Consider the following 9301-nt stretch of genomic DNA (forward strand, 5'->3'; position numbering starts at 1 on the left):
AGATGCCCATTTGTTGTTAAAGTCTTGATTGCTTTTATTTTATTATGAAGATGGTATGCAGGATGCATGCTTATTCTAACAAATTTAAACAAACCAGAGTAAAGGCATCCCCAGAAAGAGCTTCTATTTCTGTTTCTCCAGACTTTTTCTACACGTATGCCAGTAGATATGTATCTTATTTTTTCTTAAGTCTTCCAACAGTTTATTAGAAAGAATGTAGATGTTTTTAAAAATCCCCACTGTCATGAACTTAACTTGAGGTTTTCAGCTCTGGTATAAGCTGAATCAAAAAAAGAAATTAAAAAAAAAAAGTATTAAACATTTTTTTCACTCATTTGTCATATTGACAGTGCAACTACAAATCTAGTCTAAATGTACACACTCTCATACAACAACGTACAGCTTTCTTTGTCCTCCATGCTAAGAGATGTAAAAGCTTAAGGGTCAAACAATACCAAATGTATAATTTTTTTTTTTTTTTTTTTTTTTAAGACAGAGTCTCACTCTGTTACCCAGGCTGGAGTACAATGGCGCGATCTCGGCTCACTGCAACCTCCGCCTCCCGGGTTCAAGTGATTCTCCTGCCTCAGCCTCCTGAGCAGCTGGTATTACAGGTGCCTGCCAACACGCCCAGCTAATTTTTGTACTTTAGTAGAGATAGGGTTTCCCCATGTTGGCCAGACTGGTCTCGAACTTCTGACCTCAGGTGATCCACCCGCCTTGGCCCCCCAGAGTGCTGGGATTACAGGTGTGAGCCACCGCAACCGGCCCAAATGAATAATTTTAAAAAACCGTCTAAGTTAAGGCATTCACTAGTTTTAGCTAAGATACATCTGGAACACTGACAAGAATCATGTGAAGTAAATTTTTTGAAAAATAAACTTTAGTGAAAAATCCTGAAGGATAATACCAGAAGAATAGTAGGTTACCAGTAAGGTGTCAGCCAATTTGTTCCAGCCACTTCTGAATCCATGTTCTATAACCTAAAATTTAGTTCTGTTTCCCTAAGCTGAGAGCTTTCTATCATGTCAGTATCTATGCTATGAAGAAAAGGAGACTTAGGTGAGATGTTTGTATTTATTCCAACTGCTGCATCCATTGCCTAGGACCTCAACAGCTTCCTGGAAATCTGGGATGTCTTCATACATCAGGTTATTGCCTTAGCTGACCTTAAAATTGCCCCATACAATGGTACATATCAACCCTCTGTGAAGCCTTTTCAAAAACAAAACAGGTTGAAAAATGGGTTACAGTAGGCAAATAGAGCATGCCTTTTGAGCAATCAATTCAGGAGTTCTCTCCGTTCTGAAATCTTGCAGAGCAGTTATTTTTCTTTCTCAAAATCCAAGTGATGACAATATTCTTTAGCTCTAGCATTTTTTCATCATCACTTTCTCATGAGTCATCATCTTCTCCATCTACTTCTGGTAAATCTACATCCACACCACCACCCATGCTGTTTATCACCTCAGAGAAATGATCAAAATTAGACATGTCTTCATCTGAATCATCTTCCGTCTTTCCAATTGTTGAAGTCCACACTAAGCCAGTTAAGCTTTGCCCTTTTTTTTTGTTTGTTAACCTTGGCCATGACTGCCAGATTCTCCTTTTCATAAACAACATAAAATTGATCTGTCCATTCTTTTAGGTTCAGAATCATTTGGATCAATACAGTGAAAAAGATCAATTTCATTTAAATGCTTAAAATGATCATTTCCTCCAAGACAACTGAATGTAAGTTTGGATTTTTCAAAATGTACATGAGCAGCTTTACTGTCTTCAACAGAAAATTCAGTGAAGACATGGTCCCTTCGATTGATCGTACCACTTTGCAGAAGCAGGTGGCATTGTAAAGGGGACAGGGGGATGGGGAAATGGGTGCATGGGCCTCTCTGGCAGTGGCTGCGGCTAGGGAGTTGACTCCTCTCCTGTGTTTTCTCCCTGGTTGCAACCTCTTCTTACTCCCTTCAGGCGATGGTGGCAGCGACAGGCTCGACATATTTATCTTATTTATTTATTTATTATTATTATTTTTTGAGATGGAGTTTTGCTCTTGTTGCCCAGGCTTCACTGCAATGGCGCAAACTCAGCTCACTACAACCTCTGCCTCCTGGGCTCAAGCGATTCTCCTGCCTCAGCCTCCCAAGTAGCTGGGATTACAGGCACCCACCACCACACCCAGCTAATGTTTTGTATTGTTAGTAGAGATGGAGTTTCACCACATTGGCTAGGCTGGTCTTGAACTCCTGACCTCAGGTGATCCGCCCACTTCGGTCTCCCAAAGTGCTGGGATTACAGGCATGAGCCACTGTGCCCAGCCTTATCTTAAATTTTTAAACAAAGATTAGATTACATGTTTTGTAACTTGCTTGTGGTCACTTATATAATTGTATATCATTTTAGATTAGAGCATATGGCTCTGTGCCATTTAAAAAATAGCTGCATATATCACTTTATGAGTATTTTTAAATTATATGTACTCAAAACTGGTACTTCTTTGAACATACTTATAGGCATATCTTTGCTAATTTCTATAGAATAAGTTCCTAGAAGTGGACTTACTCATTCAAAGGGTATACACATTTCATTGATGCTCCTCTGTGCAGGGTTTTTTGTTTCCTTACAACTTACAGCTCGCCCAACATTGTATATTATCATTCTTTTATATCTCTGTTCATCTCTTAGATGAAAAGTTGTGTCCTGCTTAATATATATTTCTTTAATTACTAATGAAATGAAGCATATTTTTGGCTGTTTGACTTACATTCCTTAGCCATTGTTCCATTGTATCATTCGTCTTTCTCTTTTTTTTTTTTTTTTTAAGATAGAAACTGGTATTCAACTCCTATTATGTGGACTCCAAAGCCCGTGCCCTGTGTCTATTGCCTTGTGGTGAAGGCTTGTGTCCTTAATCATGGAATCAGTGAAGCAGGGATTAATGAGTGTCTCCATCAGCTGTTAAGGCCCCAAAGCCAGTTGGGGTTGGTTGGGCAGGTGTGTTTTGTTGTGGGCAGGTTTATGCAAGCCTACCCCCAAAAGTCTGAGGGAGCTGAGAGGCTAAAGAAAGAGGCTAACAGATCCAGTTTTTTAGAAAGATTTAATAGACACTTAGGAACAGAAGCCATATTTGTGTCTCTGGCGGCAGCAAGACAATATGGTGGATCCTGTGCCATTACTCCCAGATCCAGGGCTTATATACCACAGGGGAAGAGTACGTGTGATTCAGAAGGAATGTGTAAGATAATCAAAGTACAATAACATTAAGGTTTAGACCTAAGGTCAGGATTCATGGAAAGTATGTGCTCTTACACAAGGAACTGGAAATCTTAGAGGCCTTTCCAGAGATGGGGTTAATCAGAAGTCAACATGGCAAATCAGCATCCACAGAGTAGCTTCAGCCTCCACAAGGCATTGTAAGGGGTCTGGACCCAGCTCTCCAGCCTCACCTGGCTCCCTTGCCTTCCCTTTGCTTCTCCAGGTAAATGTGAGCCCTGAGTTTAGGTTGGCGAGTTTAGAAAGAGCTCCTCTAAGTATGTTCCCTGATGTTAATTCATGCCATTCAACTTAGCAAGTGTTTGCCTGTGTAGATAAGTGTCTACTGTGAGTCAGATACCAAGAAAAGCCTTTGGGGACACAGAAATGAGTAAGATTGACCCCTCACTCCATTTGCATAGAGGGAGACAGATGCAAGTAGAGTATAATTTCCATAACAAAGGCCCAAAGTGTTTTGGGAGAATTCATGGGAATGGGAGAGGTTGCACAGGCAGGGTATGTCTGAAGCATTCATTCTCTCTCTTTTTTTTTTTTTTTCTGAATGTATAAAGCTAACATAAAGCAGTCCTCACTCTAATTTTTTTTTTAATTTTACTTTAAGTTCTGGGATACATGTGCAGAACGTGCAGGTTTGTTACATAGGTATACATGTGCCATGGTGGTTTGCTGCACCTATCAACCTATCATCTAGGTTTTAAGCCCTGCATGCATTTGGTATTTGTCCTAATGCTCTCCCTCCCCTTGCTCCCCAATCCCTGACAGACCCTGGTGTGTGATGTTCCCCTCCCTGTGTCCATGTGTTCTCATTTTTCAACCCTCACTTATAAGTGAGAACATGCAGTGTTTGGTTTTCCGTTCCTGTGTTAGTTTGCTGAGAATGATGGCTTCCACCTTCAACCATGTCCCTGCAAAGGACATGAACTCATTCTTTTTTATGGCTGCATAGTATTCCATGGTGTATATATGCCACATTTTCTTTATCCAGTCTATCATTGATGGGCATTTGGGTTAGTTCCATGCCTTTGTTATTGTAAATAGTGCTGCAATAAACATACGTGTGCACGAGTCTTTATAGTAGAATGATTTATAATCCTTTGGGTACATACCCAGTAATGGGATTGCTGGGTCAAATAGTATTTCTGGTTCTAGATCCTTGAGGAATCGCCACACTGTCTTCCACAATGGTTGAACTAATTTACACTCCCACCAACACTGTAAAAGCATTCCTATTTCTCCACAGCCCTGCCAACATCTGTTGTTTCTTGACTTTTTAATAATTGCCATTCTAACTGGCGTGAGATGGTATCTCATTGTGGTTTTGATTTGCATTTCTCTAATGACCAGTGATGATGAGCTTTTTTTCATGTGTTTGTTGGCCTCATAAATTGTCTTCTTTTGAGAAGTATCTGTTCATATCCTTCTCCCACTTTTTGATGGGGTTGTTTGTTTTTTTCTTGTAAATTTGCTTAAATTCCTTGTAGATTCTGGATATAAGACCTTTGTCAGATGGGTAGATTGCAAAAATGTTCTCCTATTCTGTATGTTGTCTGTACATGCTGACGATAGTTTCCTTTACTGTGCAGAGAAGCGTCCATTCTTAAATGGTATGAGGGTTAATTTTATGTGTCAGTTTTGCTGGGTCGCAGTGCCCAAGACATCAGGTCAAACATTATTCTGAATGTTTCCATAAAGGTGTTTTTTGGATGAATTAATATTTAGGCTAGTGGTATTTGAGTAAAGCAGATTGCCCTCCATTAAGGAGATACCCCTCATCCAATCAGTTGAAGGTCTTAATAGAACAAAGACTGACCTCCCCTGAGCAGGAAGGAATTCTGTCAGCAGAGAGGACCTCAGACTTGAACAGCAACATCAGCCCTTCCCTGGGTCTCCAGCCTGTCCACCCTGCAGACTTTTTTTTTTTTTTTTTGAGATGGAGTTTTGCTCTTATTGCCCAGGCTGGAGTGCAGTGGCACGATCTGGGCTCACTGCAACCTCCACCTCCTGGGTTCAAGCAATTCTCCTGCCTCAGACTCCCGAGTAGCTGAGATTACAGGCACCTGCCACCACGCCTGGCTAATTTTTGTATTTTTAGTAGTTAACGGGTTTCACCATGTTAGCCAGGCTGGTCTTGAACTCCTGACCTCAGGTGGTCAGCCAGTCTTAGCCTCCCAAAGTGTTGGGATTACAGGCGTGAGCCACTGCGCCCAGCCATCACCCTGCAGACTTTGAACTTGTCAGCCTCTATAATGCTGTGAGCCAATTTCCCCCCCGGCCCCCCCAATCCCATTGGTTCCGTTTTACCTGGAGAGCTCTTACTAATACAGATGGATATCTGTGGCCCTCTCCAAGGGCTCCCCTGGCCCATTTGCTCATAGAAAAGACAGTATTTGCCAGCAGATAGAAGAGGGGCTACCGTGGACTGCACTGAGACAGCCACTCCATGCTGAGGAGGCAGAAGTCCCACCAGGTAATTGCTTGCCACTGCAAACGTAATTTAGAGAGAGACAAACCAAGGAAAAGAAGTTTCATCTCTTTCACTTTCTAGCTGGAGGGCTGGGGCACTAGGCTAAGCACTGAGAATATGGCCATGAACAAGACTCTAAGGAAGAAGAGATTAAAACCGTAATTAATTCATCTGAAAGGTACCAAATGCTGCCATGGAGAAGTGTGGGTGTTAAGGGTGCTGAGAGGACCATGTCTGGTTGGGAAGTCAGGGAGGGCTTCTCTGAGGAAGTGGTATTTAGCTGAAATCCAAAGGAGGGGTATAAGTCAACTGAGAGTCAGGAGAGCCTGCTGGTAGAGGGAACAGCATGTGGGAAAGCCCAGGAGAGGAGGAATTTCACAGAGTCGAGAGAAGCCTGGCATGGCTGGAGTGAAGTGAGTGAAGGAGTTAGTGGTGGAGCTCAGATTGGAGAGGCAGCAGGGAGGCTAGTAGGATCTTGCGGGTCAACGTAAGGACTCTGGGCACTGCTTTAAGGCACACGGAAAATTATTGAAGGGTTTTCAGCAAAAAATGGCCTGATTATTTCTTCAGCTATTTTTTCTATTTTGCCCCTCTTCTCTCCCCTCCTTCTGTGACTCTAATAGCAGGTATGTTAGAATGGTTCACTGATGATCTGTTCATATTTTGTCAGTCTTTTTTCTCTCCATTCTTCATTTTGGGTAGTTTCTATTGCTATGCCTTCAAGCTCACTGATCTTTTCTTCTACAATGTCTAGTCTGCTGTTTATCCCATCCAATCTAGTGTTCATCTCAGATGTTGTAGTTTCCATTCTAGAAGTTCCATTTGGATCTTTAAAAACATATCTTTCATTTCTTTCATCTTGTTCCCATTTTCCTCTAACTTCTTGAAAATATGGAGCATATTTTTGATAGCTCTTTCAATACCCTTGTCTGCTAATTCCATTATTTGTCAACACTGAGTCTGTTTCTATTCATCAATTTTTCTCCAGGAAGGTAGAGGTTCCTAGGAATGAGATACTGTGGTTCCTGAAAGTTTTTTAAGTATGACCCAGGATATGAGCCATACTTGCTGACTCTTTGCATGTGTAGTAATACTTGATTGGCTGCCAGACAGTGTCAGTTTTATACTGTTGGATGATGGATTTGTTATATTCACTTAAATGATGTTGGCCTTTGTTCTGGCATGCAGTAAGTGACTTGGAATCTGATTGATGCTTTTGAGACTTGTTTTTAAGCTTTGTTATGGTGGATCCATAGCAGCCTTTAATCCAGGGTTAACACATTCCCACTACTATGGCACTGCCCTGTGTGTTTGTAAGGTCTTTCCACTCAGCTACTAGAACCATCTTGGCTTTATGTGTGCTCTAGAAATCATTTGGTTTCCAGCTGGCTGGTGGTTCTTCCCCTGGCCTTGAGTCATTTCCGCTCGTGTGTGTTCATACCACCACTCAGCCAGAGACTTGAGCAGATCCTCCTGCAGTTCTCTGTGCAGTCCTCCTGACTTAAGACTCTCCTGTGTCTTGTTCAGTGCTATGGCCTGAATGTGTGTGTCCCCCCAAAATTTTTACATTGAAAGCTTAACCCTCAAGGTGATAGTACTTGGAAGTGGGGACTTTAGGGGGGTGATTAGGTCTTGGGAGCTGAGCCCTCAGGAATGGTCCTCATGAGGACCTCATTCCTTATGAGGACAGGAAGTGTTCTCATAAAAGAGGCCAGAGAGAGCTTCCTGTCCCTTCCGCCACATGAGGCTACAATGAAAAGATATCATCTATGAACCAGGAAATGGGCTGTCCGACATTGAATCTGATGGTGACTTGGACTTCCCTGCCATCAGGACTTAGAAGCACATGTTTGTTGTTTAGAAGCCACCCAGTCTATAGTATTTTGTCATAGCAGCCCAAATGGACTAAGACAGTCAAGATGAGCTAAGGATGGAAACAGTGTTGCTGGCTGCCCTTCTGCTCAGAGGCCTTGGCCTGACCCAGGCACATTGGCTCTTATCCCTGGTCCTCTGCTCATGCTCTCATTTCAGCAAGAAGGTAAGGGTTTCTAGGAATGAGATACTGTGGTTCATGAAAGCTTTTTTAAAAATGGAGTAATATTGCTAAGGTGTAACAACAACAACAACAACAACAACAACAACAACAAAAGGCCTATGTAATCCTGGTCTAATGGGTGACCTCTGCAGTTTTGTCCTGGAATTATTCCCTGAGCCTGAACCCACAAGCCGACTTTTGACTTCTGATCCTTGGTGCCTGTAAGAACAATGGAATCTGCTTTTCTCACTTGCCCTGAATAAAATCTGTGGAATTCAGTCATGTGTGAGAATATGTGAACTTCATGCTGGATGTTCTGGAACACTAAGACTTAGGGAAAATATGATGAATAGAAACAGACTCAGTGTTGACAAATAATGGAATTAGCAGACAAGGGTATTGAAAAGTGGTTCAGATTGATGTGTCAGAAATGTCTAGAGCCTGATTATTGAGGAAAATTAACAGGAAGGCTATCTGTACTCAAAAGCCAAATCCCTCGCTGTCTTAGCAGAGGTGGGAGCCACGATGCCCATCCTGTTAAAGAGAAGCCTTTTTATTTACAATTTCTTCTTTAAATTGAGATAAAAATTCCTGCAACAGAAAATTAACCATTTTTAAAGTGCACAGTTCATGGTGTTTAGGACATTCACAATGTTGTGCAACAATGCCTCTATCTAGTTCCAAAACATTTTTATCACCCTGAAAGGAAACCTTGTACCCAGAGGCAGTCGTTCCCCATCTTCCCCAGCCCCTGGGAGAAGTCCTTTTTTTTTTTTTTTTTTCCACATAAGGTTTCTAAGTGCCAGAGTTGGCACTAAGAATATCTTCTCTAAAGGGCTTTGAGGCATGGGGCAAAGAGCATGCATAGGCTTTAGGAGCAGACAGGGCCAGGATCAAAAGCCAGCCTTGAAACTTACCTGCATGATCCTGGAGCAGTCTCTTAATCTCTCCAAGTCTCAAGTTGGGCTAATGTCACTTCCTTCCAAGCTTTTCTGGAACTCCTGTGAATGCTGTAAGTGGATTCTGAAGGTTAAGGACAATCTGGTCCCAGGCTTCCAGGCTTCCAGGCTGGAAGAATAAACTGACAAGGGCTTTGGGGTCCCTGGCAAGTGAGCAACTTCCCAGAAGACCTAGCAGCTAGCTAAGTCTTAGCAAGCCCAGGTGTCTCAGGGTGAATACAGAACTGGCTGTTTTCCAAGGCTTTTCTGGGCATAGCTGAGTCAGGGGGAGGGACTGTGGGCCTCTTGAACTCCTGGGCATGATGGAATCTGGCTTCTTGCATCCAGACAAGGGAGTTGTTTCTAGTCCCAATGGCCAGTGAGACACAACCCGACCTGCTAATGTGAGTCCTAATAAGGGGAGGGCTCCTGGAGTTGGAGTGAGATGGAGCCTGTTCCTCTAATGCTGGTAGAGTCTCAAGAATGTAGTTCTCCGGGAGGCGGAGCTTGCAGTGAGCCGAGATCGCGCCACTGCACTCCAGCCTGGGCGACAGAGTGAAGACTCTGCCTCAAAAAAAAAAAAAAAAAAAA

General features: G+C 42.5%; 1 pseudogene; it reads right to left on the reverse strand.

The window, feature by feature from the left end:
- Positions 1 to 1287: 1287 nt before the first annotated feature.
- LOC105549147 lies at positions 1288 to 1848 on the reverse strand (annotated as a pseudogene).
- Between the last annotated feature and the right edge of the window lie 7453 nt (positions 1849 to 9301).

This window comes from Mandrillus leucophaeus, unplaced genomic scaffold (genome assembly GCF_000951045.1).
Source record: "Mandrillus leucophaeus isolate KB7577 unplaced genomic scaffold, Mleu.le_1.0 Scaffold43, whole genome shotgun sequence".
NCBI classification, from domain to species: Eukaryota; Metazoa; Chordata; class Mammalia; order Primates; family Cercopithecidae; genus Mandrillus; species Mandrillus leucophaeus.